Source organism: Chelmon rostratus, chromosome 15 (genome assembly GCF_017976325.1).
Source record: "Chelmon rostratus isolate fCheRos1 chromosome 15, fCheRos1.pri, whole genome shotgun sequence".
Taxonomy (NCBI): Eukaryota; Metazoa; Chordata; class Actinopteri; order Chaetodontiformes; family Chaetodontidae; genus Chelmon; species Chelmon rostratus.
In genome coordinates, this window is record NC_055672.1 from 22567086 (window position 1) to 22582920 (window position 15835).

At 41.1% G+C, this 15835-nt stretch overlaps 1 protein-coding gene across 1 annotated transcript in view; it reads left to right on the forward strand.

Annotated features, from left to right (window-relative positions):
• Positions 1-15835, forward strand: part of si:dkey-288a3.2 (protein phosphatase 1 regulatory subunit 37) — a 66382-nt gene that overhangs the window by 2108 nt on the left and 48439 nt on the right. The gene's annotated exons all lie outside the window — the stretch shown is intronic.

The window sequence follows — 15835 nt, forward strand, 5'->3', positions numbered from 1 at the left end:
TCAGAACTTCTGTATTTAAGACATTTTGTTTTATGATTATGAAGATATGGGGGCACACAACTTACAGAGCTGATCTCAGAACTGTCTGTGTGCGTGTCCAGTGCCTCCCTCCTTCCCACCCCAGTTTCCTGTCGCGCTCTTATTGGGTACAGCCCATCTCGTCTCAGGGTCCTCCAGCTGCAGCACTGAGTTCATGGCTACAGTAAAACATGTTCAACTTTGAAGCAAGGCTCTGAAACAAGTCTCAAAAAGTGACTCTACCTATAATGTGCAGATTCTGTGCCGGTATTGAGGATTTTTGCCTAAGATCTTACATTTATGTCTGTATCAGGCAAACTGTAAGACCTTTAGTCTTGAATTCTTACTGGACACTGGTAGTTTGAAATGATACAGTACAAAACAAACACAATCTCTGTTCCATACAAAGCATTTATTAATAGGCTAAGTTTAATAACCAACAAGTTTAGTTCAGTGATTCCCAACACTAAGCGGTCAGGGCCCAACAGGGGGGTACAGTATGATTTCCCAAGTGGGAAACAAGTAAAATATATGACTGAAAACCATGAAAACAGACAGTTAACAAAAAACGATCCCACCCAGGGGTCAGTTCAGTAGCTTTGATCATAATCAGAAGATCAGTGGGTGGTTTGTCGTTTTTTTCTTTTCTTTACAACTTCTCCTATCTTTGTTTCTTGCTTTTAAAATACTGTAGTTTTACCCCTTAGAGAGGGGGCAATCAGGCCCATAACCAGTTGTGCTTGGCCTATGTACTGTTATATAAATCTTTTAAAAAAGTGTCCTAAGAGTTGCCTAGACACCAATAAAAACACTAGAATAGAGATAACTTGCCAAACTTAGTACAAAGCAGCGATCTGGAAAGTTCCTAAGATCCCAATAGATACTGAGGCCAGAGGGATCTCAGTGGAAAATCCCTAAAGGCTACAGTGGAAAATTACCAGCAGAAATTAGGTAAGAGATTATTCATTATGCATTAAAGGGGAAGACCCCCCTCTATGAAAACACCAATAAAATCAGTGTAAAGATGTAACTTGATAAAAAGGATGTGGCCAAACTGTGTGGCCAAGCCCCCTGACAAATGTATAAAAGGTGATGCGCAGAACAGAATTTGGGCATTTTGGGCAGGACTTGCCCGGGCTTTTTGATCTGTAAAGAGAATAAAGCTCCCTGGACTCAACTCTTCTGGACTCCGACTCTTTTTCCAGACTCTGTGCATTTTTTGAAGAAAAGATTGATTAGATTTCTCCTAAAACTTAGAATTTTTTAAGATTATAAGTGATATTATTAAGAGTTAAGAATTAGGCAAAGAATTATAATTTGACCCTGATCCAGTCACTATCTGGTCCTTGGCGAGGCAGTAGGAGATCCCCGTCAGTGGTGACAACAGATCCTCATGCTAGACGTCTAAACTCCAACCTGATGAAGCTTATGAATGCAGTGATATATTGCTTTAAATGAAGTGTGTGTAACCCTGTTCTCATATGCAACATCAGCAACTCTGCTCATAAAATAACTGTACCATGCAGTGATATTACAGCACTCCAGAAAGGATCTTAATATCAACAGTATAACCTGGTGCAAGCCTCACACACTCAAGGTTTTATTAAAACAAAGGCACCTTCATGTAACATTACAAGCTTACAGACAGATTTACTGATTTTGAAGCAACAACACATGCTGTATGTGTAGTACAGTGAGTGTGTACATACACACATTTGAGAACTCCTTGGTTAATTTAAATCATTTGGTTCCATCGGCCCCAATCAGCTTATTGCTGCAGAACGCTAACAGCATCTTCACTGCAAACAAGAGGCTAAGAGCAGGTTAACTGCAAGGCTCAAGCTAGTGCGAATGCAGATAATTCACAGCTGTAGGCTACGCACACACACATGTATATTTATTGCAGCACTGATTTATCTGATGAGGATCTATTTTCTTTCTATAATTCACACTTTTACAGTGTGTGTTTATGATGTATAAAAGAGAAAAGTGTTTTAATAGAAAAGACTTGCAAGAATTTTGTCAGAGTTCTTGTTCTAAATCAAGACATTACGTCGTTATTTTCAGGATTAAAGTGCAGTTTTCCTGTAAGTACACAAAGTTTCTGTTTACGTTCAGCGCTTCTCACCACAATGCATTGTGCATATGTGTCTTTGAGGTCAAACAAATATGGTGAATGCATGTCCTTCCTCATAAAACACTTTTTCTCCAACATTTTAAACACTGTTGTTTTAGCCAGCGGACTCCCCCCTCCCTGCCTTTGTTGGTGCATCGCTGTGGGGGTTTTTTTTGGCACGTTACCTATAGATCAGTGGAATAGTGTGAAGGGGCCGTGTCTTCAGTCCAACAAAATTACTGCGTGAACCAATGCAGTCCCCTCAGTCATTAAGGTCATTAAAGCGTGTGGTGCAGCGGTACCTGAACAAGTACTTTAGTTACAGACGTTCAGTTCACTGACTTTCACTCGTTTGGTACATCATATGAACACATTTACTGTGCTGTTGTATTAGATTGATACAGTCTAATTTTTAGTCTTTATTCTTTTCAATAATATAAGTAAGACATGTGCTTTTATGAGATTATGTCATTCAGTGTTGGTTAACGTTACTTTTAAAAGTTACTTGTTATGTAGCTGAGAAAAGTTACTCGCTACAGTACTTTGGCGTTACCAAAAGTTCCTCATGTTGGTTGTATTGTTGAGAGGGTGCGTAGCTCTGCGTCTGCCTTTGAATCATATAACTGTCTCTTTTTTACCACAAATTCAAAATAACGTGAACCCTTCCTCGATGGAAAGGCTCTTATCGCGCTACACGCGCAGTGACACAGCTGCAGGATTGGACACCTTCCACTTGTACTCAGCTACACCCAAGAAGTAGGAAAGAAACGAGCCGTGGCAACAAAAGGACCAGGGAAATATGGTGAGATGTAAACAGTAATGAATTGCTTAATTTAAAACATAAATAACTGATTACTTGAATTGCAAAACTAATGTTACATTTAACACTGGTGCCAGCAGAGAGACGATTTTCTCTGCAGCACAATGCGACCTCATCGGATTGTGGCCAATCAAATACATGCAAGTGCACATTACTGAATTACTTTGCAATGTGAATGCCATATTTCTACTGCTGTCCTGATAGCAAAATGGGAGATAAAATGATTGGCCCTGTGATAGAGCTGAAACCATTAGTCAATTAATTTATTAGTCAATTAATCGATCAGTCAATTAATAGATGAGTCAATCAGACAGGAAATTTGGAGCAGCTATTTTGATAATCAAATGATCGTTTCAGTCATTTTTTAAGTAACAGTTGTCATACATTGCTGGTACCAGCTTCTCAAATAGACGCCACCTTTGACTGGGGGATATTTTTTATATGAAAAGAATTGTTTGTCGCAGTGCCTCTAATCACCAGGTGCGACAACCTGGTAACAACCAATCATAATAAATTTTATTCCCTCGCGAAACAGAAAATGTATTATTTTTTTAAGCTTATTTTTTCTAGCATTTCTTCTATATTATGTGATAGCGACAGTAAAGGCCGGGACAGAGGGGACAACATGCAGCTCTACCACTGAGGCGCCCCAGAAACAGCTTTCATAATGTTTCCTACTCCACTCAACACGCATAAAAGACCTTAAAACACAAAGGAACAGTTTATTGTGTTAAACAGCTTCCCAGTTCTTACAGTACGACTTCAGCAATCTACTTCGGCTTACATAACATAACATCACATAACATAACTCAGCAGAGCAGAGTATTTAAATGAAGGGCTCAGTGAAAACACACCCACAAGCTCCAGGCTGCTGAGAGACAAGAGACAGCCTGCCACTTTGAGCCTGCATGAGTTCTTTAAAGGTACGTTCAGACAGAAAGCAAAGCAAATTTTCACCTCATCTCACGTCATTTGCGCAAATGTCACTGCTGACAGTGCATCGCGTGTTTATTCGCCACGAGCAGCCAGCGCACTAAATAAGCTTTAAAGTAGCGAGAGAAATGTCCTGTTCCAGTTCTGCTATTTTCCTCTTCTTCCAGTCTCTGTCCTTTTTCTTTTCTTTGTTGTCTCGGCGGGTTTCATAAAGTGTCCTCGCATCAGTTTGGATCATCCCAGGAGAATTTGCATCTAATCGTGCCCACACGTCTTTCCATTGACTGCATGTAACTGTGGCGCCTCTAAAATTTGCCTTGTATTCTGTCTCACCTTCAGAAAAAACGCCTTCTGATTGTCTTTTTTCCCTTTTGAAATAAAATAAATGATATGCAAAGAAAAATCTATCTCATAGTTGCAGAGGTGTTGCTCTCAGAATGTATGATTCTACTTGGGTCATACTAATATGAGAAATCCCTCATTACTCTGTAGTTTAAAGCAACAATATATCACAATCAAGTGCAAGCATGAAAAAAATCTCTCTCTCAGTTTTCTCTGCCTCTCCAATAAAATAAACCCATTTATTTTCTCTTAGCCGCACTTGAAACACACAAGCTGCCATTTATAATTCAGTTTATGTACATACTTACTTTACTTGGACCAGCAGCACCCTCCCACCCCCCACGGCATAAATTTTCCTTGAGATCAAGGGGAATTATTTGTGGAAAATTAGAGACTTAGTGCTTACATTAACCATAGAGCCGCCGTATTATCTCCGAGGTGCTAATGAACCCAGTTGCATTGGAAACGAATGTAGGTGGTCCTGCTCGAAGAGTAAAATATGTATGGTTAAGCATTAGCTAAGAGGGGCAATATTTAGACCAAAAGGGCTGCCTGCGAATGAATCCATAATAAGACGATGCAAAACGAAAAGACAAATGCCTAAAGAGCAAATTTATTAAATTAGGTCTTTTCAGGCGAGGGGTGATTCCCCGAGGACCAGCGTTGAAGACTATTTTAAAGCTTTTTTATTGCACCCTTGGGCCCCTTTGCACTCCTTTGAAATGTTGTAAGTGGATAAAACAGCATCGCTGTTCGTGACATCTTCATAGGTGTGGTAAACAATAATCGGTTGGAGCCATCCAGGGCTCTGAGGCCACCGTGCTGAAACTGTCAGGTTTCACCGTGCAGTCTGCAGCTCCCCTCTCTGTTTCTGTTTGGCTCACTCTGTGATTAGAAAGATAATTGAGACGATCAAGCTCCGTCTCTACATGACTGTTTTGGCACGAGCGACGAGCTTAACTCCAGTGATTTATATTCAAATTGAGGAATAACTGTGGAACACATTAGGAGCTAATGCAGGCGCTGTAAGGTTGGTGTCTCCCCCAGGGAGAGAGGGGCATTTTTTTAATTGATTGATCGATCTTCGTTTTAGTATTCAAGCTCAAACTGAATAAAAACAGAAATACAACAGCTCCAAAATGATGACTCAGATTATAACAATTACACCAACATTAAAAAACAACTTCCAGATTAAATTTTGTATTAAATATACTTAACTTTGTCTGAAAATGACCATTTGGAAAGTCAGTGCTTGAATGAGTATAAGTTAATGATTTTATATGTTTTGCAGGACATAAGGGCACAAACTCAGATTCAGAATTTTTGAGGAAAGTGCTTTTTTCCAACATTGAATCATATTTTGTCACATGAAGGGAGTCGGTGTCTTTGACTCTGCCTCAGCTCAGTGTGGTGAGGAGCGTCAGTGGCTGTAATTTTGTGAGTCTTTTTTTACGGTTATTTTACACTACATTTCACAATTTTACATCATGGCAAATTATTTTTTCGGTGCAGAAATGTCAGGAAGTTCAGTCCACAGGAAAGGCGAGCTAGCTGGCTTTGGTGCCTGGTGCGTGTTGCAGATGAAGAGTTGGGACTTCACAGCCCTCCTGCCTTTAGACACTGTAATTCAACCACGATGGCAGCTGAGAGGCTGCTGTGATGGTGAGGTGTGTTATTTTAACATCTTGTCCTTTAAGCATGTGTGCATCAACCGTCATGGAGTCTCTGACAGAGGATACTGCAGGTCACCAAAAGCTCTACTCTTGTCCACCTGTACACCTGCCCCCCTTTCCTGATCCACCAAGGATGAGGCAGTTGGCCTGTATCTAACACAAGACATTAGAGTCAACCCAGCACAGATGTTTTACTTTCAGGTTGAGATTATTAGAAATCAAGGCAAAGTTACATCAGTCTTACAAGTCATATTAAGTCATTTCACATTATCCTTTGCCAAAGTCATACATTTGTTTTTTGTGAGACATCTCAAAAACCCGTTAAGACGGATACAAATAGGCCACAGGCCAAGGATGGAGTGATTAGGTTTTTAAAAGTTTTCTCAACACTGCATGAGAGCATTTGGAGCATCGTCTCTGTTTATTTCTGCTTATGGTACTCTGTTGAAAAAATGTGTGTATTGTGATGTTGAGCCAGATGCTAATTAAAACAGTTTCTATTAATAAAATATTGAGGATTGTACAGCGTTAGTTGGGAGTACTGTTTGCTCTCTGAGTGCTTTCTACTTTTAAATGGGTCAGTTGGTATTTTTTGACCAGATACTGCACATGTGGTACATCCACAGACACATCTCATGTTCCAATTTTGTGTTCTGCTGCTGGGGTTAACTCAGAGTTTACGTTTGCAACTGCAATTCATAAATATACGATGACATTAAGAGTATGTATTTATATAGGATATGTGTGAGGTATGCAGCTGCAACATGTATATCTCATCTGTTCAACATATAATCTTAACTGCACAAAATGTTATACAGCAGAGGTGGGACCAAGTCATTGTTTTGCAAGTCTTAAGTCTTTACAATCAAGTCCCAAAATTGGAGTTTGGAGTCCTGAACTAGTCATAATGCACTCTTCACCAAATGCAATGCCGTTTTGACTACAAGGCCTCGAACAGAGCTCAGTAATGTAACGTTAGTTCTTCATTGTTCTGTCCTGCAACTGGATTGGATGCAGTTGGATGGCTTCAAACAAAGTGGGTATGGGGAATTAGGTGTGGACTTGCCGGGAGTGATTTGTGTTAACATTAGCTGATTAAGAAAATCAACTGATTCCTGACACACTTTGTCCATAACATACTTTTAATGTTTGGGCTGGGGGGAAGGTGCCAACTATTCTCAAGTCAAACAGCTCAAGTGTAAATGAACTCACAAATCATTGGTGTTAAACTCTAAGTGGAGTTGAAGCCATCAGATTTGTGACTTGAGCCTGACTTGAGTCCCAGTCATGTGACCCCTGTTATGCAGTATGACGCTGTGATTGTGATTAGTTTTATTGACTGTCACCCCAATGAGGCCGTATGTGGACAACCTGCCTGTAAGCTGATTAGTGGCACTGCCTGGAGATAGGGCCTCAAGTTAAAACTGTTAATCTTATCATTAACAGCATCAAACTGTGCGATACAAGTAGTGATCATTTAAATATGGACACAGTGTAACACAGAAATAAAACTACTCTGATTCAGTTTTAATATTCAAAAAAGTCAACTTTACATGTGGGACAGTTTCTGTCTCACTGTCTGTCTGTCTGTCTGTCTGTCTGTCAGTCCTGTGGTAATGTTAGAGCACCATAAAATGCAGTTATGCCATGCAGCATGAGGTACAACACATACAAGCTGATACTTTAGTTTGTGTTGTGGGGAAGGATCATTACTTCTGCCAGTGTTAAATGAGCATTAGACTGATACATGATAGCAAACTTTCCAATGTGGTGATGTGAACACAGCGATAGATGTTATTAGCCAATGCTCATAGATGCTGTATGTACACGCCGGTCACTCATCGAGACACCCGGTTCTCCACTGAGTCTCATCACACCACAACACAAGTATTGTTTTGCTCAGAAGTGCTTAGTTTGTGGTCCATCACGTACATATGAATATACAGTTATGACCTATTCAGTGTCTGAACTAAGATTGAGATCAATTCATTTCTTATTGTTAAACTGGGCTGGTTTCCCTTAAGTTGCATCACTTTCAGTTTGTCTTTTTTGTGGCTGCAGAGGAAAAATTCTCTCACAAAAATGACACCAGAGGACGCTGCATTTATAGTTTCTACACGTTGATTCACTGGAGTCTCCAACCTGCTGGTTGCTCTTCAAAGCTTCTGTCCCGACAATGAATACAAACACACATGATACATGCATATAACCACATACTGTATATACAGCACAGATTCACAAACATGCACACATACACGTGTATGTGTGACAGACAATAAAGATTTCATGTCACTAATTCAGGCCATGCAAAATGTCCCAAGTCTTTTCCAAAGCCAAACGTTCCACATTTGTTTGTGAAGCTTGGAGGTTCTAACAAAACAAAATACATCGTCTAAAATGGATTTACCATGTAAACAGAGCATGATGGGATATCAAACCATCAGTCATTTGACAGAAGTTTTTTTAGAAGTAAATGTGTATTTGTTCTTGCAGTCAGGTCACAAAACTCTGACTCTCTGATGAAATAATAGAGCCAAAACACTGAATATTTTAAAGAGAAATCTCTTTTTTTTTTCTTTTTCCTGAAATCACAACTAAAGTCAGTTATACTATCACAGCGTTTTCCCCTCCATTCCAAATTCAAGGAAATAAACTATCCTCCCAGAATTCAGATTTAAAAAGATTGATTGGCTCAGTTTTCTTTCTAACATATTGTGCCAATGGTGATTTATTGATTGATTTTATTTACTGAGAAAAACAAAACAGAACTATAGTTTCTGGGTTTTAAGTGAAGTATTTCTCAACCCTCCAAACACAAAAGGACTCTAAATCAAGCAAGCTCACACTATGAGTTTGTATTCTTTCCATGATGTTTGGAGAATAAGCCCGGAATTAGCTGCATGTTGGCAAATCTTCTAATGAATAGCTTAGTGGTTGTTTCTCTTGCAGATTATTCAGTTGAGTGGACTGAAGAGAAATCAATTACCGCAACTTAACACAACTTATGCCTCTCCTTAAATTCATGGGGTCAGATTCAGTATCCACAAATGTTGTTTTCCTAAGATAAATCCATAAATCCCTCTGAGGAGGGGGAGGGGAGGGGGGGGGGGGGGGGGGGGGGGGGGGGGCATCCAGGACTGAAAAGACAAGAGAAAATCTGTTTTTACAGACCGCTGCTGCTTTCTCAGCTCTTTTGATTAGCATTAATGTTGCACTGCGGAAGTCTGCCGGCACAACTGTTATGGCTCCTTCCACACACACACACACACACACACACACACACACACACACAGAGAGAGAGAGAGAGAGAGGGAGGGAGAAAGCTATATCTTTCCCTGCCTGCCTAATTCTAAAGGGAACATTTTTTTCTTTTAAATTAAATGCATGCTGATTGTTATTGCACCCCCCCGTGTGGAATAGTCTGCAGCGAGGTAAATGTCACTAAGTAAGTGCCACACTTTTTTCCTCTGCGGTTGTTAGCACGTTTTGCATACAAAATAAAAGCACAGCGAGGAGAAGGAGGAGGTGGAGGAGTGCTCCTGCATGAGTCTGAATGTGAGCGCTTATCAGGAAACAGCAGGGGGACCGGACATATGTCGCTCCTCTCATTACAGGCCGAGACGGCGATAACGGGGCGGTTAGTGGCGCATTTGAAATGCCATACAGTGGCAGCCGCCGCGATCACACGGAAAAAAAAACAAAAAAAGAGAAGCGGGGAGTATGGGTCGGGATGAGGATCACCACGGGACCCGCCGCTAACACACTTCAGTCTGTCATTCAGACACACAGACACACACTGTCAGACACAACATGCTTTATTTAAAACACACTGACTCTACAGCCTTTGTATTGTACTTTTACACAATTTTGCTCTAATGCCGTTTGGGAAACAGCATGAATAACTTAAAAAGGATAAAACCTCGTCTACGTGTAAAAGAGTCTATTTTACATTCTCTGCCTCTAATTGAATTCGGAGCAGTTGCAGTTAAACTGAATGGCATGTGTGACGCACTATTGGTGGTGCACTATTAGGCTGAATTGAATTTGCACGGTTGGGTGGTCGCACAAGTAATATGAGTGCTTTTGTAAGTAGTGTAATATTACAGGGCTGGACTCGTTGAGGGTTCGCACAGGGGGAGATGCTCCGTCACCAAAATGACCAAACGTTTCCCAAAAAGCCAGCACATAAAGAGTCTGCACCTCTGCTCAGCTGGTGCATATAAACAACCATGTCATTCTCCTCACATTTCATCTCTTCACTTTCCAGCTCCCCTAAATGACTGCATGTGTGGCTCTGACGCTACAGGATCCAGTTCATGCACACTGCAAAATGAGTAGTAGAATTTATTCTAGTGGAGTCTATCCATACACATAGTTTTGGTTTTATTTGCTCAGGTTTTCGGATGTGTATTTCTGCCTCCATCCCATTAAACTGGAGAATGCTCACAGTCTCTGTAGTGTTTCTTTGGGATCGAGGAGGAGTTAACATCCTACAACAATAAGCACATGTGAAAAAAGTTCGTTTTGACTCGGGAAGAGTTTGTGTGACCAAATAAGACCACCTACGTGGTGAGTAAGTAGGTCACATGATAACATGTGTCGTCTTTTCATGAGTTTTGTTAGAAGCAGGAAAAATATATAATGTCATTTGACTTCTACCTTTAAGATGTGTTTGTCCCAAATGAGCAGCATTTGAGGATCATCAGAAACACGAGACAGAGAAGGACAAAAAGTGAAGATTCAAGAACAGCATTTCCACTGAGACCTACGTTAAGGTCCACATTCATGAAGAATGTGTTGCGAGAGCTGCCTCTAGTTTTCCTCCTTTTTAGATGCTTCGGCTCAGAGTGCAGAATCCTGCTAACAAAGCTGCTACTTTCATTTTAAGATCGAGCCACCTCTTCCTGTCCTGAAGAGAAAGGCAGGATCTTCCAGCAGAACCACAAACCCATCAGAACTGTTTGCCTTGCAAACAAAAACAGGTCTGTTAAGTTTCCTGATATTTTCTTCACATGTGAAATTACATGCAAATCTGATCCTCTCACATCTTACATTTCACATGTGAAATGTGTTAAATTCACATGTTTTCTGCGTAATATAGGCTGCTATATTTGGTCTAAAAACACAAGAATCAGCCTGTAAACAACACGCCAAGTTTTTGCGTGTACAATGTACCTTCCCCCATATGGTTAAACCCCCCAAATTCCCAGAATAGCACCAAAGACATGACCTCAGTGTGCTGAGTTGTCTTGTATACACACACATGTCTGCATATGTCTGCATATGTCTGCATATACAGAACTTTTTTTCTTGTCTGGATTGTGGAGCTTATATGTTCTGATTCATGCATTCTTAGCAGGGCAGTTATTAGATCATCATTTGGTAGCCGTGTACGCGCTCGGATTTTTGTTTTCCATCTCATTCTAATTTATTTTAGCTTTAAGTCTGAAATAAAGATCGATCGAATCAAATCAAATGTTTGTGCCAATGAGCAGATGCTGCTGATGAAGGACTCCCAGGATCCCTCAGCACAGGCTCCCTCCGTCAGCACACAGTGCAGTTAGACAGGGCGAGACGATGGCCTATTTCACAACACGTTATCCACATTCAGAAATGTTACAAAAGCGTGCATTTATTATAGGCGCCAGCTTCTTATTCTACACCCTCCGTACACTGGTAGAAGCACAAAACTTGCAGAGCTAAATCTGAAATTCAGCAGAGAGTTAAACGTGCAACAAACCCAAACACACGGATCAGAGCGCTGAGGCTGTGCGACGCGCCGCTCACACACTCTGAAACACATTCACACACCAGGCAGTCGCCACTCAGCCTTGAATGTGTACATTATTTTTGACATCAAGCATTTAAGGGGACAGTATATTTTACACAAAGTGGCATTAATTAAGTCGCTAAACGCGTGCTATCATATGTTTCAGAAGCAGTGCGGGTGAACAAAGGCAGTGACAGTGGGATATACTGTGAAAGTCAATTAGAATTTTATGTACGTTTTTAGATCTCTCTTTTTTTTAAATGATAAATGAAGTTACTAATTTTGTCTGTGCTCTTTCTAGACACTGCAGCTTTAATTGCTAATTGTTAACAGCGAATGAATACATTTGCATATTAATTAGCTCCCAATTTACATTTTTAATTTGCTGCCTTCAAAGGGTGTGAGATAAAAGGTCGTGTTATTTTAAATAATTCATCCTTTATTGCAGAAAAGATGCTGAAAGGAAAATGTGTGTGTGTGTATGTGGGGGGGTTCAACCCCTAACAGCTCTGAAAACGCATGTTAAAAATACATCCAAATATATATTTATTTATATTTTTGTCAGTTAATTAAATGGGTTAAGAGAAAAATAGTGCAGTCAAACAGTTTTTAATACAAAGCCAGGCGGAGAGGTAGAGCAGCTCTGGATGGTGACTGAAGCACAGCGAATGCGCCAGAGATGACTTCTGTGGAAGTCAAGTTTGGAAACCAGATCCCCCCCCCTCCCGTTCTCTGTCTTTTCCCGCTGCCTGTGTGTGTGAGGGAGGGAACACTTTTTCTTTTTATCACTCCATTTTGTCCTCTCTCCCTCCTGACACATCAATTGATTTGGCAGCCGACGCCTTCGGTTTCCGTCTTTCACCATGAGGCAGCGGCGAGCGGAGAGGGAATGAACAAGTTCAGAAATTCATTAAGATGAAAAACAGCCGCCGCTGTATTTCTTGTGAGGAGGAGGAAGTGCTGCGTGTGTGTTTCCCTCTCTTTCTCCACGTGTGTGTCGGCGTGTGTGTGTGTGTGTGTGTGTTTGGGAGTGTGATAGGGGTAGCCAGCCAGTTGCTTGCAAATTCTTACCGAGCGTCGTCCGTTGGCTCGGCGCCACAAACAAACCGGTTTCACAAGCAGTGGCCAGCCGGGCGCCAGCGCGCAGGGACACTTTCTGTTGTTGTTGTTGCCGTTGTTGCCGCTGCTGCTGCTGCTGCTGTGACAGAACAAACAGAAATTCAGAGGTGACAGAAATGCACACAAAGTCAGTAAAAGAGATGAATGGAGCAGGATGGACATAACCACCCCAAACAACTTTTCTTTGTGCTCTAAGCCAAAAAGCTTGAGGCGGTTCTGAAAACGCTCCGCCCAGCCCGGTTTCACTAAAGGAAAAAAAAGAAAAAAGACCAACAAAACAAGACTCCTCAAAAAGAGAGTGGTGTTGTTGCAGCCATTTGGATCCCATTTTGAAGTATTTTCAGTTTTACACGTTGATGACATGTTTGTGATGAATCAAATAAGGAGCTGAAGTGGGTGTGAGGTTGCTTTTTGGGACGGGAAGCAGAGCTGTGTGAGGTACAGAGCCAGAGAAGGCCAAGATAAATCTGACTAAAGTTTAAATCAGGATAACTTGCAACTGCATGAATCTGTAAGAAAGAAGCACAAGTGATGGTTTAAAGACGTTTGATTTTCATGCTGTATATATTCCTAAACTGAGTTCTAGTTGCTGATGGTAATACAGTTTAATGTGATGCAAAATGATGACTCTGGTCAGCGTTTCTGCTCACAGGTATAGGAATGAGAACAGGAACATTTTATGGTCTAAAGGGGTTAAAGGAACCTGGTGGAATGATTCACAGAACAGATCTACCAATCAGGCTTAAGAGGCAGAGCTGTAGCTTTCAGTCGTCAGCAGCCGCCACAGAACAGAACTCAGTGTTTCAGAATATTTGCCGTGTGTGTACATATAACGTGAAAGTAGGAGAGAATAATGTGGAGCTACAAATACATTGTGGTTCAGGAATAGAGAGCAGGAAAAAAAAACATGCCTGTGTCTGTTTCACATCCAAAGGCAGCAGCTTCCTAAGGTTCTGCATACGATGAAAAAGACTGACATTCATAAAGTGTGTTTTAAAGATTATTAAACATTTTATTGAATTGTCACAAGGGACAACGTGCATGTTCATTGCAGCGTTTCTAATGCAGAGGTTGCCTGTTGTCACCTAATAATTGTGAATGAATCAGATTTTGTTTCTTGGTGTTTGGAACATTTAAAAAAAACAACTCACAGTGGCAGAAAACCTGCGTTATTTATATACTGTATACAGCCCTGCGTGTTAAAGCACATACACATGCAGTGTATACACACACTGTACATACACACACACATTCCCGAACATGTTTAAGTGTGTTAATGTGCATGTAGACACATTTGTGCTTGCGCGTGTGCGCGTGTGTCTCAGTTAAGATGATTACGGGGGAAATTCAACCACCTCTACCAATTACACACCAGCCTCTTGTATACATAAACAGTGCAATTTATGTCCCATTGATCTGTCTAATTCTTTCAACAGGAGCACATTATGGCCGCCGTCTTTTTGTCTCCCGCCTTGCTCTCCTCTCTGTAGCACGAGAGCCGAGCGAGGAAAGCCTTCCAAGTCCTTTTGTACTCCCCGCGTCCCTTTGAACAATGAATCATATTTAGCAACGAGAGACGAAACAAGGCGCTGCTCGCAAATAAGGCGGCAATTCAGTGAGCCAGCCAAGATGAGTCGGTGCTGGGAAGGCAGTCAGAAAGCCAGGCTTTGACTGACACGGAGGGCTGGCAGGGCTGGGACCAGGTTTTTTTGGGGCCCTGAGCAGAATTGGGCACCTCGCACGCAATTTCGTTTTTGTTAATAAAAAGCAACAAGAAGAGGCTGTAAATTGGTGTCTAATTTCATCTTGTGACATGATACTGAAGGCTGTCAGCCCTTCAAATGTTCCTAAAAAACCTGTTTTTTCTTCATGACATTAAATGTTCATGTCTGAATAAGCATCAAGCAAAGGTCAAGAGTGTAAGAAGCATTTCACCATTATAACTTATTAAAATGTATGTTTATTATTATGGCACAAACTCTGATCTTCTTCATCCTGTGGGCATGGTTTGATCGCAATTGATTGACAGTGGCCCAGCCCGCCTACTTCAAACCAGCAAGAACAAAATCACAACTGCGGAAATTTCTCAGAACCAGAGCTGGAGTGTTCACATAAGAGCCCACCACTCGCAGTGAGAAGCTGGTTGAGAGGACAGTTTTCAGCAAACATATTTTTTCTTACAAAATTGTTTAACATCTTTAGAATTATCATTGTAATGTATAGATGTCTAAAACTACTCCAATTAAAACCATTCAGCTACAAAAAATCTTCTTCTTCTTGAGAAAAATACAAATGAATGGCGAGAACCACAGAGACTATTTTTAATTTGCTCACTTTTGGGGCCCCCTGGTGGTCCCTAATTCACCAATCCACTAACTGACATTTTCAATTAATACTCAGCTTTCATGCTAAACATCCTAACGTCTCCCACTGAGAGCTGTGTTCTTATGGAATAATTCTTTGAACCAGCATTTGATCGTCAGGCAGCAGTCCTCAGCCTGTGCTGATCAATGAAGAGGCACAGTTCAGACACGGTGCTGCCTTTAAATATCCACAAAAAGACCTTTTTGGTCAGTGTCAGAGAGGAGCCTCTGTCCTGTCAGAGGTGAAACATGCTTATATTTAAAAAGAAAAAGCCTTAATGATCCCGTGTCACAGAATCTCATTTTACCATCATATATTAATGGAAGCTTTAAAAAAAAAATCCCTGTTTTGCTCGTCAGTAGAAAACAAAATCTGTGTTTTCCACCAGCCGCACAAATCTGCCACCTCTGGTGATTGATGCAGTCAAATTAGATGTATGTGGAACACTGGCTCTGGCAAATGAACACATCAACTGATGACCAGCTGTTTCTAATTATTATACACTGGTTAATTAGGACGCCGTGTCACCATCAACGGCGGCGGTAAACTGTGTGAAATTCATAATTCATGCTCTGGCGTCCAATAAGCCTCCCTGATGAAACCGGTACAGTGTGGCATGGATGGAGAGGCCGTGCGGAAAGAGACTGGGGAGGGTGGATGGTGCACTGCTGTTGCCAAAT